Here is an 18,212-nt window from a genome sequence, read left to right as displayed (position 1 = left end):
CAACAATCAACAAGAATCAAGAGAGAATCAAAGAGAAAGCATCAAACCTCAAGTTTGAGCATTTTCAAGCCTATTTCATTCAATATTCATTTTTGCTTTCAAGAACATTTATTGTGCTCAATTGTATTATTCTTGAGTTCATTCTTTGTTCTAGAATTATGCAACATCTTGCATTGTGAGGATTTTCTTGTAATTTGCAAAATTGTATTGTTCTCTTTGGGAGAGAGTGTTCTCAAGAATTTGGGGTATAATTCTTGAGGGATTTGTAAGGCTACTCTTTGTCCTCAAAAGAAAGACAAATTAGTGAATTTGTGGAAAATCCTTAGTGTGGATAGCTAAGGTAGTGGACGTAAACTTTGGTTGAGAAAGTTGAACCACTATAAATCGATGTGCAAATCTTTTCAATTTTCAGCAAAAGCTTCCACCAAAATTTTAATTGCCAATTCACCCCCCTCTTGGCCGATTCCGTCGATCGATTAACTCAACAATTGGTATCAGAGTCTCACTCATTTGAAGGTTTAATCATCTCTTGAGTCGATTCGGGAAGAGTTTCATCGATTGTCAAGTTATCAATGGCCTCTACTTCAATTGTCGACTCCGGTCTCGATTCAATGCCCGTCAACAAGCCTCCTTTCTTCAATGGAGCTAACTATGTCTATTGGAAGAATAGGATGATGTATTTAATTCAAGCAAGTGACATTGGAGCATGGAATGTTGTAGAATATGGATATATCAAGCCTCTCACTCATCCAAGATTGTGGAGTGAATGAGAGACAAGAATTGTAACATCCCAAATTATGGATTAGTAACCAAATTGTAAAGTTTCAGAATTTGATGACTAAAGTAGAAGAATGAAATAGTTCAATGATTATTGGATATATATGATGAAGGTTATTTAGTAATTATTAAAGGAAATAAAGGGTAAAAGGGTCATTTGATCATTTAAGGAAAAAATGGAATTATATACACGTGGAAAGGGAGAGAATTCTCCAGAATTCTCTTCTCCTTTCTTCTTCTTCTTCACGTGGAAGCCAAGAGCAAAGGTAGTTTGATTTAGCTTTTGATTTCTTGAAGTTTTAAGTTGGATTTGAGTCTTTGAGGGTTATAAGCTTAAGGAAAGCTTATAAGTTTAAAACACCAAAGAGATAGAATTAGAAAGGAATTTCTATTAAGGGTTTATAAATGAACTTTTGTTATAGAAAGGTTTTTGAAGTTCTAAAGTTGGATTTGACTTGCCATCAGCTTAATTAAGAAGTATTAAGTGTTAGAATTGGATTTGAAACATGTGGAAAATAGGGTATGATTCTTGAAATTCTTAAAGAGGAGAGGATATTAAGGTTAAAGATGAGATAAGTGAATATTAATGAGTTTATTATGTATATGAAAGTTAGGAATATGAAAGGGGTGGAAATATGAAGGATTTAATCCAAAAGAAGGATTTTCGGGTTCAAAAAGAGGTTTGGCAGAGTGCATCGATGCATATTCATAGTGCACCGATGCATCAATATTAAAACCCAGAAATTGTTTGAAGGTGCATCGATGCATTGGTAGTGCATCGATGCACTCTTTTAAAATAAATACATCGAATGCAATTGTGCATCGATGCATAAGTAGTGCATCGATGCATCCCATTAATAAGGAAACATCGAATGCAATTAGTGCATCGATGCATAAGGTATGCATCGATGCAACCCAGTAATAATACAACATCGAATACATTTTATGCACCGATGCTCAGTAGTGCATCAATGCATACCTTCATTAAAAGATGAAATTGACTTTTCTCTTGGTCTAAAGAGTGAACCATTAGAGTATATTAGTTAATACTATATAGATCTATGTATGATGATGTAGATGTAGAACGTGATCCCGTTCCGGATCATTGAAGGATTATAATTGAATCAAAGCAAAGCTAAGGTGAGTGCACATTCTCTAGTATATGAGGTTCAAGGGAAAATAAGACTTGTGATAAGTCTATTTCCAATAGTGAAAAACATGAATTCATAGAAGATGTATTTGTTATGATTATATGTGTGCATGGGTATATGTTATTGATATGAATATGGTAAGTAAAAGGGATTAATGGTAATGATAAGAATAATAATAAGGATAATGAAGTGATAGGTATATGTGAATATAGGTATTGATATGTTTTGTATGTATTGTAAGATGATATGTCTATGTGGTAACATGATAAGATGACAATAAGTTACATGTCATAGGAACACATGAGAAATGTTATGAGCCATATGAAAGAGAAAGTATATGTGATACATGAGGGTGAATCCTATGTGACATATGAATATGAATTCATATGAAAAGTGACATGAATTACATGAAAGAAACTACGTGATTACATGTATATATGATGAAACCATGAGCTTATATGATATATGATATGGTTATATGAATATGTAAAAGGATATAAAGATAATGCCCATGTTATGTGTCATGAGAGCTAGGGTATAGTTGGCATGCCAAGATTCGAGGGTCTATGTGGTCCTTCGGGATATATATGTATTCTTTGGAACATGTGTGAAGTCTGGTGAGACACATACTTGATCCCTAGTATATGTATATGATTCTTAATGAGTGATATGTGGTCCTTCGGGATATATATGTATTCTTTGGAACTGTGTGAAGTCTGGTGAGACACATACTTGATCCCTAGTATATGTATATGATTCTTAAGGAGTGATATGTGGTCCTTCGGGACATTATTATATGGCACTACGGTGCAATTCTACGCGGCACTCCGGTGCAATTCTACGCGGCACTCCGGTGCAATTCTACGTGGCACTTCGGTGCAATTATATGAGCTGTGGTGACAGCATTAGTGCACAACCTCTATGTACTCGCATATCTTTAGTTCTCACATGAGTATCATGGGCTATTAAATAGATAATATTAATAAAGTGATAGGATAACATGTTTGTTCCCTTGTGGAATTTCATGTGTTATATTGATTGTACAAATGGTAACTTATAAGACTATATGATGAAAGGAATCAATGATAGTGATAAAATAAGAAAGAAATGAAGATGATAATATAATTGATTGAGTGTACGTGTTTTATAATAATATATATATATATATGGTTTACATGACATGGTATGTGTATGTGCAATTGGTTATGGTATATGTTATATGATATGGACATAAGAGATCATAGGAACATGAGATAAGATATATGAATGATAAGGACATATATGTATGCATATATTCGTTACATGTAAAAGTATGAAATGATAGTAAGAATTGTTTAGGTATGATTATTAGTACAGTTTACCTTATAAGTTTTTATGCCTCACTAAGTCTTCGACTTAGCGTGTGATTGTTTCACACGTAGGTTTCGAGAAGAGTAAAGAGTAATGCGGAGCAAGACAGGTCAGTTCTCCTTACCAAATGTCAGATCAGAAAATATATGTACTGGTTATAGAGTGTAGTTGGCATGTAGTCTAAAGATATAAATTGTATGAACTCTGATATATTTTGTAAACGTTTTGAATGAGTTAAATGTTATCAAAGTTTTTAAATTACTCACTATTTTATACGAATAAATGTTTGAAAAGTCAATGTGACACTTCGGACTCGTATCCGGGTCGGATACGGGTTGGGGGTGTTACAAGAATGTTCCAACTCAATTCCAAAGTAATCCATATCATATTTTGTGCTCTTAGACCAGATGAATATGAAAGAGTTTCATCTTGTACAACCGCCAAAGAAATATGGGATAAACTACAAGTCACTCATGAAGGCACCGACGAGGTAAAAGAATCTAAAATTAGTCTTCTAACACATAGCTATGAAAATTTCAGGATGAAACCAAATGAAGATATAAAAGCTATGATGGATAGATTCTCAACGATTGTCAATGGTCTCAAACGAAAAGCTTGTGAGGAAGTTAGTTTACTCACTTCCAAAATCATGGCAATCCAAGAAGACTGTAATCATCGAGGCTAAGAACCTAAAGTCCTTAACTCCTGAAGAGTTAATCGGTTCCCTCCTCACTCATGAAATGATGCTTGAAGATGAGGTGGACCTTGATAAGATTGACGAGACACCAAAGGAGAATGAGAAGAAGAAAAACATTAGAGTTGCTCTCAAATTCATAAAAGATGAGAGTGATTCGGATGAAGATGATGAGGAAATGGCATTGTTTGCCAAACGGTTCAGAAAAATGATGAGACCTTACCGAGGAAAAAAATTCAAACGAAATGAAGGCCTAAAAAATGAACCAAAAGATAAGGACCCTATCATTTGCTATGAATGCAAAAAGTCGGGGCATGTCAAATATGATTGCCCCAATTGAAAAAATGGTCAATAAAAAATAAGCACAAGGCTCATGTGGCTACATGGAGTGATGAAGAGGGTTCCGATGAAGAGGAACAAGAAGTAGCAAACTTGTGCTTGATGGCATTCGGGGAAGATTCTAAGGTAACCTCTAACTCATCTGAATTTGATGATTTATCTTATGATGAGCTATTAGAGGAATATAATGGGTTGGCTTCGGATTATGAGAAATTGTTTTTAAAATATAAAAATGATGTTTTAAAATTGAAAAATGAAAATAAACTCATATCCAAAACCAACAACGATCTTGAAAGTAAAATCAAAGATTTGTAAATCAAACTAGAAGAGTTTGAAAAGAAAAATTTGGATTTGCAAAATTTACTTTCAAAGGTCAATGATGATCATCAAAAGAAAATTGATGATCTTAAAACTTCTTTTGATAAAGATGGAACAAAACGTTTTGAAAATGGAGAAAATTCAAAATCCAACTTTGTTAGAAAATTTTTTAAAAACTACAATCATAGAGGTCCCCGAAGAACCTCTACTGGAAAAATCGTTAGAAGTATATGGGTTCCTAAAGGACTCATTACTACTAAAGATAAAGATATCCTACACAAATGGATACCTAAGGGGACTAGGATTTTGGAAAATAATGAATATGGACCCAAAAGAATTTGGGTACCAAAAATTAGAAATTAATCTATGTTTGTAGGAAAAGGAGAATCGCTACAAGGCACGGGAAAGAAATTCAAACTCATGGTACCTTGATAGTGGATGCTCAAGACACATGACCAGAGACAAAAACTGGTTCATAGAGCTTAACGCCAAAAAAGGAGGAGAAGTGACTTTTGGTGATAATTCAAAAGGTCACATCGAAGGTATAAGTACTATAGGTAATACCTCTTCCATACAAATTAAAAATGTTTTATATGTGAATAGATTAAAGCATAATCTCTTAAGTATTAGTCAATTATGTGATAAAGGATTCAATATCATGTTTGAAACTCAAGGTTGTAAAGTTATTGACATTACATCTAATCGAATTATGCTTGTTGGTCATAGAATAAGAAACATATACATGGTGCATTTAGACTCTATTGATATGACTAATTTATGCCTAGTTGCTAAGGATGAGCATGATAGTTGGTTATGGCATAGGAGACTATGACATGCTAGTATGAGTGTTTTGCAACGGCTAATTCAAGGAAATTTAGTTCGAGGGTTGCCTAAGCTTAAATTTGATAATGATAAAATTTGTGATGCTTGTGCTAAAGGAAAACAAAAGCAAATTTCTTTTAAATCCATTAATGATGTATCAACTAGTAGAGTATTACAATTGATCCATATAGATCTTTTTGGGCCAACTAGGACTACTAGCTTGGGTGGAAAACAATATGCATTTGTCTTGGTAGATGACTATTCTAGATATACTTGGGTTCTATTCTTAATTACTAAAGATGAAGCATTAGAAAAATTCATCACGTTTTCAAAAGTAATCCAAAACGAAAAAGGTTACTCTATAACTAGTGTTAGGAGTGATCATGGAACTGAATTTGAAAATCTTGGATTTACTGATTTTTGTAATTCTAATGGTATTAGCCATAATTTTTCAGCACCTAGAACCCTTCAACAAAATAGAGTTGTTGAGAGGAAAAATCGAACTTTAGAAGAAATGGCTATAACCATGCTTTGTGAAAATAATTTGCCAAAATATTTTTGGGTGGAAGCCACAAATACCGCTTGTTACGTTGTAAATCGAGCAATGATTAGGTCAATCTTAAAGAAAATCCATATGAAATTTTCAAAAATAAAAAGCCTAACATTAGAAATTTTCATCCTTTTGGATGTAAAGGTTTTGTTTTAAACAACGGTAAAGACAATCTTGGCAAATTTGATGCTAAACGTGATGAAGGAATTTTTCTGGGTTATTCCTTAAATTCTAAAGCTATCGAGTATTATAAAAGAACTTTAGTTGTAGAAGAGTCTATACATGTTGTTTTCGATGATAATCCCCTTCCGAGGAAGGATTCTTGTTTGAATGATGATGTAGGTATTATAAACATAAATGACGTTAAACATGACGTTGGAGAACCATCATCAAAGAAAGAAACGAAAGATGAGGAAACTCAAGATCCTCTCGAGAATTCAACCATTGAAGAAAGGGAAGTATCTTACCCAAGAGAGTACAACTATGTAAAGGATGGTGAGATTATAGGTGATCCATCAAAAGGGGTAACAACTCGATCTTCTCTTAGAAATATTTGTAATTATGTTGCATTTATCTCATGCATAGAGTCTAAGAATATTAAAGAAACATTAAAAGATGAACATTGGATTATGGCTATGCAAGAAGAGTTAAATCAATTTGAGAGAAGTAAAGTATGGACATTAGTTGAAAGGCCTAGTAATAAATCTATTGTAGGTACTAGATGGGTGTTTAGGAATAAGCTTGATGAAAGTGGTAATATAGTGAGAAACAAGGCTAGACTTGTTGCTCAAGGCTATACTCAAGAAGAGGGCATAAATTATAATGAAACATACGCTCCCGTAGCTAGGATGGAAGTAATTAGAATGTTATTAGCATTTGCATGTTTTCATGAATTTAAATTATTTCAAATGGATGTTAAAAGTGCATTTTTAAATGGTTTTATAAAAGAAGAAGTGTATGTGGAACAACCTCCAGGTTTTGAAGATTTAAAATTTCCAAATCATGTTCTTAAATTGACAAAAGCAATTTATGGTTTAAAACAAGCTCCTAGAGCTTGGTATGAAAGATTGTCAAACTTTTTAATTGAGAAAGGTTTTTCAAAAGGGAAGGTTGACACTACATTGTTTTTAAAGCATAATCCCAAACGTCCTAGAACTTCATCGAGTCGTTCTCGTTCAAACCAACCTCCTAATCCCATTCCTCCTCCACCTTCATCTCTATTAGGATCTTGTTTTAACATGCCTGAGCGTCGTAGAGATGAATTGTACTCTAGGTACATAAATTCTTTTCAAACTTATAGAATCCGGGAAGAGCGTATTCCTTCTCTTCAAGCTATGATAGATATTGACTTTGAATACCTTCCGATTCTTAAAGCTTGGAAGTTTGATAAAATGTTTCAGCACAAACCTATCGTTTATCAACAGTTAGTTCGTATTTTCTATTCCAATGCGATATGTATTCAAAACGAAACTCAATGTGGGACTATAGCCATTAGATCATATATTTTAGGCCAATATATTAATATTGACCCCGTGATTATAGCTTCACGTTTTGGATTAGATGATGATGGGTTATATAATGAGAATGAAACTATAGATTATCCCTATGTTCCAAACGCTAGTGTTACTACTCTACGATCTCATCACGATCGTTTTCTTCATCTGGTGATCTCTTGGTGGTTTAGACCATCCGGAGGTAGGTACTCCACTCTTCGTATTAGGGATTTGTGGCGGATGCACTGTCTCAAGAATAAGATCAAAATTAATCTACCCCACATTATCTTCAGTCAACTAGTTGATGTCATAATCATTATTCCTTCAAAACATGTCGAAACATTAGTTTATGGATGTCTTCTTAGTAACCTCTTTATCAAACTTGGTCTAGACGTCTCTCTCGACAATCCTATCCCACTCCAAAACCAAATCAATCTTACTTCCTTGAAGAAAGCGGATTGAAAACAAGACGAGGAAACCGGTCTTTGGGTATTTCGACCCAGTAAGCAAACCCCGGGAGCTAGCTCTTCACGAGCTGCTCCTAGCTCTTCTCGTGCTCCTCCTCCTCCTCCGACATCGGCTGCTGACGATGATCCTGAGTTTCAACAACTTATGCAAATATCAACGATCATGTTCCAGACAATGAGCCTGCACCGGAACCGGCACGACAAGAAGATCAAATGCCACCATATTTTCGATCCTTCTTGGAGTCGTTTGATCTAAGATTTACCTCCATGGAGTCTCAGATTACTGAGTTTCAGCGAGAGATACGTGAACGTATGAACGCGCTCACTCTTGAAGTTCGAGCTCATTATCCTCCTCCTCCCGATCCTCCGATGGAGTGAATTTGTTTCCTTGATATGTTTTCTTGGATTTTCAAACTTGGATTGATTTTGATGTTTCTGGATGTTTAAATTTGATGGTTGTTGGATGCTTTGAACTTATTTGTTGTTTTATGGATTTTTTAACTTAATATTTATATATATTTGGTTTGAATTTTCATTATGAGCTCAATTTTATTTTTGCATCATTTACATACTAGTTTCATTATGACCAATTATGCCACTTCACATTTAATTATGAATATTGTTTCTGAAACTAATGGCTAATCTCTCTTTTGATTGTGATCTTAGCAGCTTAAGCTATATATATATATATATATATATATATATATTCAATTGCTATGTTTTTCAAAACCTTGTTTAAATTGGTTTTTAAATCTGTTTGATTTAACAAAAAGGGGAAGAAATATTAAGTGTTAAAAGGGAGAAGTGTTATAGTAAGGGGGAGTAATTTTTCAAAATTGATTTCAAATTTTTAGAAAATATTAAAATAACACAAATGCTTTGTTATATCAAAAAGTGGGAGATTGTTGAAAACATTTTTGTGTTTCGATATAACAAATTAAGTTTAAATGAATTTTAAGATTTTACAAATGATTTTCTAAGTATATTCGATTTAATTAATCGAATATCAAATTATTACTCCAAGCCTTTCAAGTTCAAATTCAAACCTTACTAAATGTGTAAAATTGTGTTTTATACTTAAACTATTTTCGAAACAATTTTCATAAAGTATTTTGAACCAAAATCAAGCCTAAAATCAAATTATCAAAGTGATGCACCGATGCACCAATCCATGCATCGATGCACCATGAATTAAATTGAATATCGAATGCATTTCATGCATCGATGCACTGAGGATTTTATGAAAACATCGAATGCATTTGATGCATCGATGCACCAGCCATGCATCGATGCACTCTGGCTATTTTGAAACATCGAATGCACTTGATGCATCGATGCACTCTTAGTGCACCGATGCACTAAGGGTCCAACGGTCAAAATATTTGAATTTTAAACTGATGCACCATGGGTATGCATCGATGCACTGACGCTCCCAACTGAATTTATTAATTGTTTTCACACTTAAATGGCTATATTGACTCCACTAAGCATCCCCAACATTCATAATCTTTTGAAGGTGTATTTAAACAAGCTTAGAAGCCATTGATCAACAATAAGAAACAACAATCAACAATAATCAAAAGAGAATCAAAGAGAAAGCATCAAACCTCAAGTTTGAGCATTTTCAAGCATATTTCATTCAATATTCATTTTTGCTTTCAAGAACACTTATTGTGCTCAATTGTATTATTCTTGAGTGTTCTTTCTTTGTTCTAGAATTTTGTAAACATCTTGCTTTGTGAGGATTTTCTTGTAAGTTTGCAAAATTTGTATTGTTCTCTTTGGGAGAGAGTGTTCTCAAGAATTTGGGGTATAATTCTTGAGGGATTTATAAGGTTTCTCTTTGTCCTCAAAAGAAAGAAAAATTAGTGAATTTGTGGAAAATCCTTAGTGTGGATAGTTAAGGTAGTGGACGTAGACTTTGGTTGAGAAAGTCGAACCACTCTAAATTAATGTGCAAATCTTTTCAATTTTCTGTTAAAGCTTCCACCAAAATTTTAATTATCAATTCACCCCCCTCTTGGTCGATTCCGTCGATCGATTAACTCAACAGTCTCGAGTTCAAGTCATTCTGTATGCAAAAAGTTTCTATTGAGAGATTCACCCACCAAAATCAGGTGTGTGACACGTGTCAGTCTAGATTAGTCAAGTCATTCTGTATGCAAAAAGTTTCTATTTGCATTTTAATTAATATATATATATATTTATATATATTTAGTGTTTGTTATCTTTTTCTCACTTTTTTCATATCTATCGTTAATCTTTTTTCTTCTTCATTTTTGTGATCGATGGCAACACCAGTCTTGGTACTGGTTGTCGATTGTCGGTATTCATTATTTTTCCTTTATTTTATTATAGTGTATTTTTGTTTTTTGTTTTTTTATTTCTTAATAATTTTGCCTTTATGATACTTTGGATCCTTGGATTGAATTTAAATATACGATTTGTGTTTGCAATATGTCGATGTTCTTCGAATAGCTTTATTTTTTTGTGATTCGTTTGCCGATGCAGTCAGATGTATTCATATTTATTTAAAAAACTATTGAAATTAAAAAAATATTGTGTTTTGACATTAGGGCTGTAAATGAGACGAGACAGATCGCGAGTTACTCGAGATCGACTCGATCAAGGCTCGATAAATACTGGGATCGAATGGACTCGACTCGATTTCTTAACGAGCCGAAACGAGCTACTCGATATTCGACTCGAAAAGTTTGTGAGCAGCTTGAAAAAAATGTTATATTATAATTTTAGATTTTTTATAATTACATTATTAAAAATACATTATTGATTATTATAAAATTTTAAAAATATATTAAAAATTCTATAATACAACTAAGACATCTCACCCTTATAATTGTGTAATAAGGTTTAGGGTTTAGGGTTTAAGGTTTTATGGTTTATGGTTTAGTGTTTTAGATATAAGGTATAGGGTTTTTGGTTTATAATTCAGGTTTAAGGTTTAGGGTTTAAGTTATACACATGAAGCTAACATACAAATTATACAAAATGATGTTATGTGACTCCTAAATAAATCATTCGCATACTTATACATAAACATATCAACATGCAAAATAAATATACACAACTACTTAAAGAATACAATCCTAAACAGGGACTAAATTATTACCTAAACTAAAGTGTGCTTACACGATACATGTGTGCATACGAATGAAATACAAATGCACATACATTAAGATGAAACAATATAAGATTAAACCTACTATTAATAACTTAAACTCATATTTAACAGAGAGTCAAACCACAAAACATAGCTCAAACAATTACAAAATCATATTTTATCATATCTCAATCAACATATTAACGTTCAACTCAAACGATCATAAGTTTTTAATGAATAATGATAAGTTTAGAACAAATGAATAGTTGAGTGACCATTTTTTAACTTTTAATAGTCGATGACTCAACAAAACGTCGCCCTATAATAAGATGACTATTTTATAATTTTAAATATTCAAGAGACTTAACAAAAAAACATCATATAATTGAGTGAATATTTATGTACTTTACCTAATAAAAGAGATGAAAATTGCATCACGTGCCGAGCACTAATAAGAAATAAAATATTTTATGAAACTTACTAAATAACATAAAATAATATGCTCTTTCAGTCTTTCTTCTTCACGACATCCCATCTGGCCATCCATTGCCTTTCAGATCGACATTGAAGGATTTCGAAAAGTTTCAATATTCTCCACATCCGATACCCTAATTCAATTCTAACCTCAAATTAATCTAAATCCGAGTTCTTATTTTATGCTGAATTCTTTGTTTTACTTGTACTATATTTGTAGCTTTTTTGAAGAAAAAAATGACTATGAAAGAAGCAAAATCAGGTAAATTGAATGCACAGCAGCATCAACAACACGAAGACGGTCATTTTTCTCCGAATTCGCCAAGTTATTAGATCCAGAAGCTTCTTGGGACAAGGTTAAGAATCTGCTTTTCTTGTTATTCGTTAATTTTGTTTATTTGAAAGCTTGTGCAGACCGCAACCGTTTCTTTGACGGTATATTTGACTGTGTTCTCGGACGTTTCAAATGTAGAACTGAGGGAAAATTGATAACCAAAGAAGATTATCACCTAAGGAATTAATAAAAAATGAATCTCCTCAAACTAAACTTGAATCAATTTCAAGGATTATGAGACCAATGTCCTCGAGTCATTATTCCCACATTTTTACTAACAGGGGAACAAACAAAAAGATGGCAGAAAACACAAAGAACATATATAATACACGTTCCAGAAAAATTTACTCACATGAATAATATATGAAGGAACAAGACCAGAAGGTTATATTGAACCAGATTACTATCAAAACTACCAAACTTACTAGAAAACTGGAAACCAAAAAAGCTTATTAAAACCAACGAAACTGGATTTTTGTTTATTATCAAGTTTGGAAACCAAAAAGTTTCAGCCTTTTAAACCAAACTTTAGAGCAATTCATTTTCAACCGGTTGAAATAGGAACTAAAAGAACAATCAATTCAACCACCAGTTTGGTTTTTTATTCCTCAGAAAGCTTTGTTTTTGAAATAGAGATCAAAGATGAGAGTGAAAAGAAGCTCGGAATATATGGATTATCCATTTGTGAGTTGATATCCCATATCGGTGCTCTTTGGGGAATAAGGGGGTAAAGTGAGTGTATAAAAGGGATGGGTTTTCAGCAAAAGAAAATTAACCTGTTGAGCTTGAATTGAGTTTCTTGAATTGAGTTTCTTGAATCGAGCTTCTTGAATCGAGCTTCTTGAATCGAGCTTAAATTGAGTTCGAGTCTTGAGTTTCAATTGAGTGTGAGATTTTTTTTTGAGTTTGAATCTTTTTGAATTTTAATTGAGTTTTAGTAATATATTTTGAGTTTGAGTCGAGTTTAATAATTTTTAGTTTGTGAGTTTTCGAATTGAGTTGAGTTTACCATTTTAGTTTGAGTACAGTTCAACAATATTCGATCTCGGCTAGTTCAACAATATTCGATCTCGGCTCGTATATTTGACATATATTATTTTTACAGAGTTTAAATAAACGTACCAATTAATCAAAAATTAGAATTATTTATTTAGAAACTGCTCATTTTAAGATAATGAAATATAACTTAAATATGTTTAAACAATAGTTAATATTTTTTAAATGATTAAATAAAGTTTTTTTTAAATAATAATAAAAATGTAGTCATTAAAAAAGGATTGAGTAATCACTAAATATTTGATTGCATTTAACCAAGTTTAATCCCGAGGCCAACACTTTATTGTTATTATCATCAGTTATGGACAAAAGACAAGAATAAAAGGCCCAAAAGTAAAAAAGGAAGATAAGTTCAACACATCATGTCACGATCATCTGACAAAATGCGTATTCAACAACAATATCCCATTATTCTATCCATATCTAAACTAAGACAGATTCGTCGGTGAATAATTAACTAAATTAAAAGATTATTCATAAATAATTTTTAAAAACATCTGTGTTTAATTATAAAATCTGTATAGATTATCAACACTTTAACTAGTGCTTTTTACTTTAGAAGCATATCTTATCCTAAGTTATCATATCAATTTGTTTTCATTTTAAAATTTATATTTATCAGTGTTATTACTTTTAGTAATTTAAGAAAGAAATTAGATGACCTTTTCAACGGAAAATCTACTTGATCTGATCCGTCGGTCATTTTAAAAGTTAAAAATATATAAGAAAGTGCACGAGACAAAAATAGGAACGGTTTTATCGTAATTTCCCTTTATTTTATCCAAATAGTGTGTCTGCCCAAGGAAGGCAAATAAAAAAAAAAAAAGTAAAACAACGGGAGAGCACAAGGTTTCGATCAGAACAACCGTTTCCCGGCACTTGCAGACTTGCATTCGGACACGTTATAGTGTCAATCTCCGTAAATAAACCCAAAACCAGTGTTCTTTTTATCACTGTCTCCATTCAACTACCAGAACAAGTTTTTCTCTTCCTTCGCTCTCTTTTTAATCTAATTTCGTCTTCTCTTTGGATATCTTTGACAATTTACATATTAAGAAAAGTTGAAGATATGGGGAATGCAAACGGAAGAGAAGACGGAGCCAACGGCGGTGTCGACGATCTATCCGGAAGATCCAATGGTGGCGACCCTGTAGTTCGAGGAGCCGCTGCAGTTGGAGTTCGCGTGCCATCGTCTGATTCGATGGTGAATACGCCGCCGCAGAGTCCTCGCCGCTCTCGGTCTCCTCTTTTGTTCGCTCCTCAGGTTGGCATCTTCAATTTTTAATGATCTTTTCAGGATTTTGAAATTTTTCAGTAATTTAAATTAGTCAAATATCTGAAAGTAAAATAAAGATTTTTGAATTAGGAAGATCTGAGCTTTCGTTGTAATTTGGAAATAACTAACTGAAGAACAAATTAGAAGTTGTGAATAATTCAACTTTCATTGAATGAGACATGGTAGATGGAGTTGGAGCGTGTATTTTGGTCAATATTTGGGAAATTCTGCAAATTTTGGTCAATGAGGGTGTTGATATTTTCTAAAAGCAGTTTAAGCTTGTTGCTTTTTGAGAAATTGTTATAAGCTTGAGACGAAAAGTGACTTATAATTGAAGATGAAACTAAAAGCTAATACTTATGTAGGATCCTTTTACCACAACATGCTTTGATTTGGTTCAGTTCATTGCTTTTTTAAAAATTTGTTTAAGTTACCGTGTTTGCACATGTGTAACGCTTAAGAGGGGTTACTAAGTTTGTATTAATCTAATCGCATATATGACAAATGGTGAGGAGGAGGAATAGTGTTTGAGAAGACTAACCGATGCTGATACTTTAAAGTATTAAACTTTTCGACAGAATCTTCTTTGCTGTTGGAATCTCCAATGTCATTGGTTTTTACCCATTAGAATTGTTGCCCTTTTACATGTGTGTTTTTAATTCCTTCTTATATTCTTGTGGAGCTTTAGACACATATATATTTTAGGGGTGATTATCTGCATTGCTTGCAAGTTACTGATTGTGTAAATTGTTATTTCAATAAGTTTCTTTTAATTTGTTAGTTATCTGTCCCATTTAGATAGTCATTTTTATTTCTTAAAAATTATTTGGGGCCTTGGCCATATTTATTGACATGTATGCCGCGGTCTGTTGTTTGGATTGCGTAGTGAGGAGAGGGAGAAGTATGCTGATGGTTTACCTATTAAGTAGAGAGTTGTGTCCAAGTAGTGGCCTTTCAACTGATCGGTGGGTGCATTTTCAGGTTTCTGTAGCTCCCTTACCAAGGGCTGATGGTCATTCCTTTTTCAACCAAACTTGGCAGCATGAGTCTCCTGTGGTTCCTGATAGTCCATCCGAGAAAGGAATCCCTGTCATTATTACATGGAATTATGGTGGTAATGATGTGGCCGTGGAAGGTTCTTGGGACAACTGGAGATCAAGGTAGGTCTATAGTCACATTTTCATGCATGAGAAATCTGCTGTTCCTCTTTTCATCCAAAACCCAACCATGGACATCATATAATATAGTCTATTGTTATTCTTCTGCAGGAAGACACTGCAGAGGGCAGGTAAGGACAACGCTATTCTTTTGGTCCTTCCATCTGGCATATACCATTACAAGTTCATTGTTGATGGTGAATGGAGATATACACCTGATCTGCCTTTTGTATCTGATGAAATGGGCAACGTTTGTAATCTTCTTGATGTTCATGTATGTATCGTATCTCCTTATATTTCCTGTTGCTCACTTTTGAATCATGTATGTCTAAAACATATCAATGATTATTTTATTACTTCCTCCTCCCTTAGCCTTAACTAAGATCTCAGTGATTAGTTTTTTTTATTGCTTTCGTATTTTTAATGACTTCTCACTGTTCCTTGCAGGATTATGTACCTGAAAAACTAGATAGTGTAACCGAGTTTGAGGCTCCAGCATCTCCAAATTCCAGTTATGGTCAGGCTCTTCCAACCGAAGAAGATTTTTGCAAAGGAGCCTGCTGTAGTTCCATCCCATCTACATTTAACCGTCCTGGGTTCAGATAACCAAGATGGAGCATCGTCCTCGAAGCCTCAACATGTTGTACTTAACCACCTTTTCATAGAGAAAGGATGGGCATCGCAGTCTGTTGTTGCCCTTGGATTGACCCATAGGTTCGAGTCCAAATACGTGACTGTTGTACTCTACAAGCCACTCAAAAGGTAATACGTACTTCCCCATGCCTGACTCTGTAAAGAAACCAAAGTGACTTTCACATTTGTTGGTGAAGAAAGGACCTTGTTTTATAGACCGTGCTTCGACACATTTTAACGTGAACAACATCAACTTTCTTTGTAAATTGTGTCATTTTTACCATTTTATTAGCGCTTGAAAGTTAAGCAACTGTTATGCTATTTTTGCTTCGTCTGGTTCTTCTAAAGCTTTAATAAACCTGAAAGAATAGAACGAAAGTCTGCCGTGAATTGTATTTTATAATAATTCGTGGCTTTTTCGGATCAGTGGGCTCCTTTGGATATGCTACAATAATTTTTGGTTACTTTCTGTAAAATTTGGAAAGTTTAAGCCCATGACCCAACCCATTCAATAATTCTTGGCTAACCCTTCTGCAAACCTTGGAAAGTTTTGAGAAGTTGAGTTATTTTCGAAAATGAATATCGAATAGGGCTATATATCAATTATATATAATATAGGTATACAATATGACTAGGGTGTTTGAGTAGTTCGAATTCGATTCGGTCAAAATTTGGTCAAAGTTCGACTTGAGATCTTAATGAATTGAATCGAGTAAAAGTTAACTCAACTGGATAAGTTCATTAGCAGTTCGTTAAATGTTTTAGGGTTAATTATTTCATTCATACATGAACTATACCCGATTTTCAATTTCATACATAATGTTTAAAAATTCTCGATTTTATACGTGATGTTTTTTTACCGTTAACATATTTACCCATTTCCGTCACGGAAAGTGACGTGGAACCCTACGACAATGACAAATGGCATTTTAATTTTTTTTTTAGGTAAATTACACCATTCATCACTCAACTATCTTCTCACTTTTATTTTAGTCACTAAAATTCTATTTTTTTTAATTTAATTATTAAACTATAGAATTACTCTTATTTTAATAACTCAAATTTATTTCATTAATTTTTAATGACATGACATCTATTAATACTCAAATTTATTTTATTAATATTTTAATAACTCAAAGTTTAAATTACTTTTTATTTTAATGTATTTGTTTTAATTTGTAACTAGAGTTTGAAAATTCCCCAAAATAGGTTGCAATCTCTTCTTCGTTGCAAAAACCCCTTAAACCCTAACCCTAAATTAAATGAACCACTGCTTTGTCCTTTTACCAGTTTAACATCAAATCAGTTTTCAGCTTATCATAATTTCAAACCAATTAATTTCAAAAGTAACAGTGAACATAAAATTTTGGTATAAAAAATTTTTCTTTGATTTACAAACCTGGGTTTTCCTCCTTCTCAGGAAAATTTTTCAAAACAACATAATATGGGTGGTCTTAGTATCATAACTAGATAAACAATGCTTCGAATTAATCCGAAAAACCTTGAGTAAATCAGTCGACATTTGCCTAACCACCGACGAACAATTGCTCTGCATCAGCAACAACAACTTGGTTATCAATCTCTAATCCCCTGAATTCGAATAACCTGAAACCAATGCATTCCAAGACCCCACATTTATCTCACACATTTCGTCGAACACTTTCTTCATCGCTTCAAACTCTCCACATTTCTCGTACATCGAAATCAAATAATTCGAAACAACAATATCCACAACGAACCTAGTTTTTATACTATGGCAATGAACCAATTTACCCGCTACCAAGTCCCTGATTTCCCCATCAACTTTTGAAACTGTTGCCAATGTAAAACCATCAGATTTCACACTAAAACGACCCATTTCACGGAACAAATCAAAAGCTTCAACGTATGAGTAAGTTTTGAGATACCCATTGATCATCGAGTTCCAAAAATAAACATTCTTGTCTTTTATCGAATCGAAAACGATTTTCGACTCGGTTAAGTGCCCAAAAGAGGCGCATAAAGAGAGGAGCTTTGATGTTGTAAAAGGGTTTCGAGTGAACCCGTGTAAGAGGATTTGAGCTTAGGCTTGCTTGGTAAGGTGGAGAGATTCATTGGTGGATGAAAGATTAAGGAAATGTAGGAGATTGAACCCGTGAACAACACTGAATCCTGCCATATCTCCACCTTTCTTCTTTGCATGTTGATAACGTTTCCAGTA

The 18,212-nt window shown here is 33.3% G+C and overlaps 1 pseudogene; it reads left to right on the top strand.

Moving 5' to 3' along the window:
• Positions 1–1,270: 1,270 nt before the first annotated feature.
• Positions 1,271–16,436, top strand: LOC120215225 (annotated as a pseudogene).
• Positions 16,437–18,212: the final 1,776 nt, after the last annotated feature.

Source organism: Hibiscus syriacus, unplaced genomic scaffold (assembly GCF_006381635.1).
Source record: "Hibiscus syriacus cultivar Baekdansim isolate YM2019G1 unplaced genomic scaffold, ASM638163v2 tig00000764_pilon, whole genome shotgun sequence".
In the NCBI taxonomy this organism is placed as follows: domain Eukaryota; kingdom Viridiplantae; phylum Streptophyta; class Magnoliopsida; order Malvales; family Malvaceae; genus Hibiscus; species Hibiscus syriacus.
This window is presented reverse-complemented; position numbering and strand designations above follow the sequence as displayed.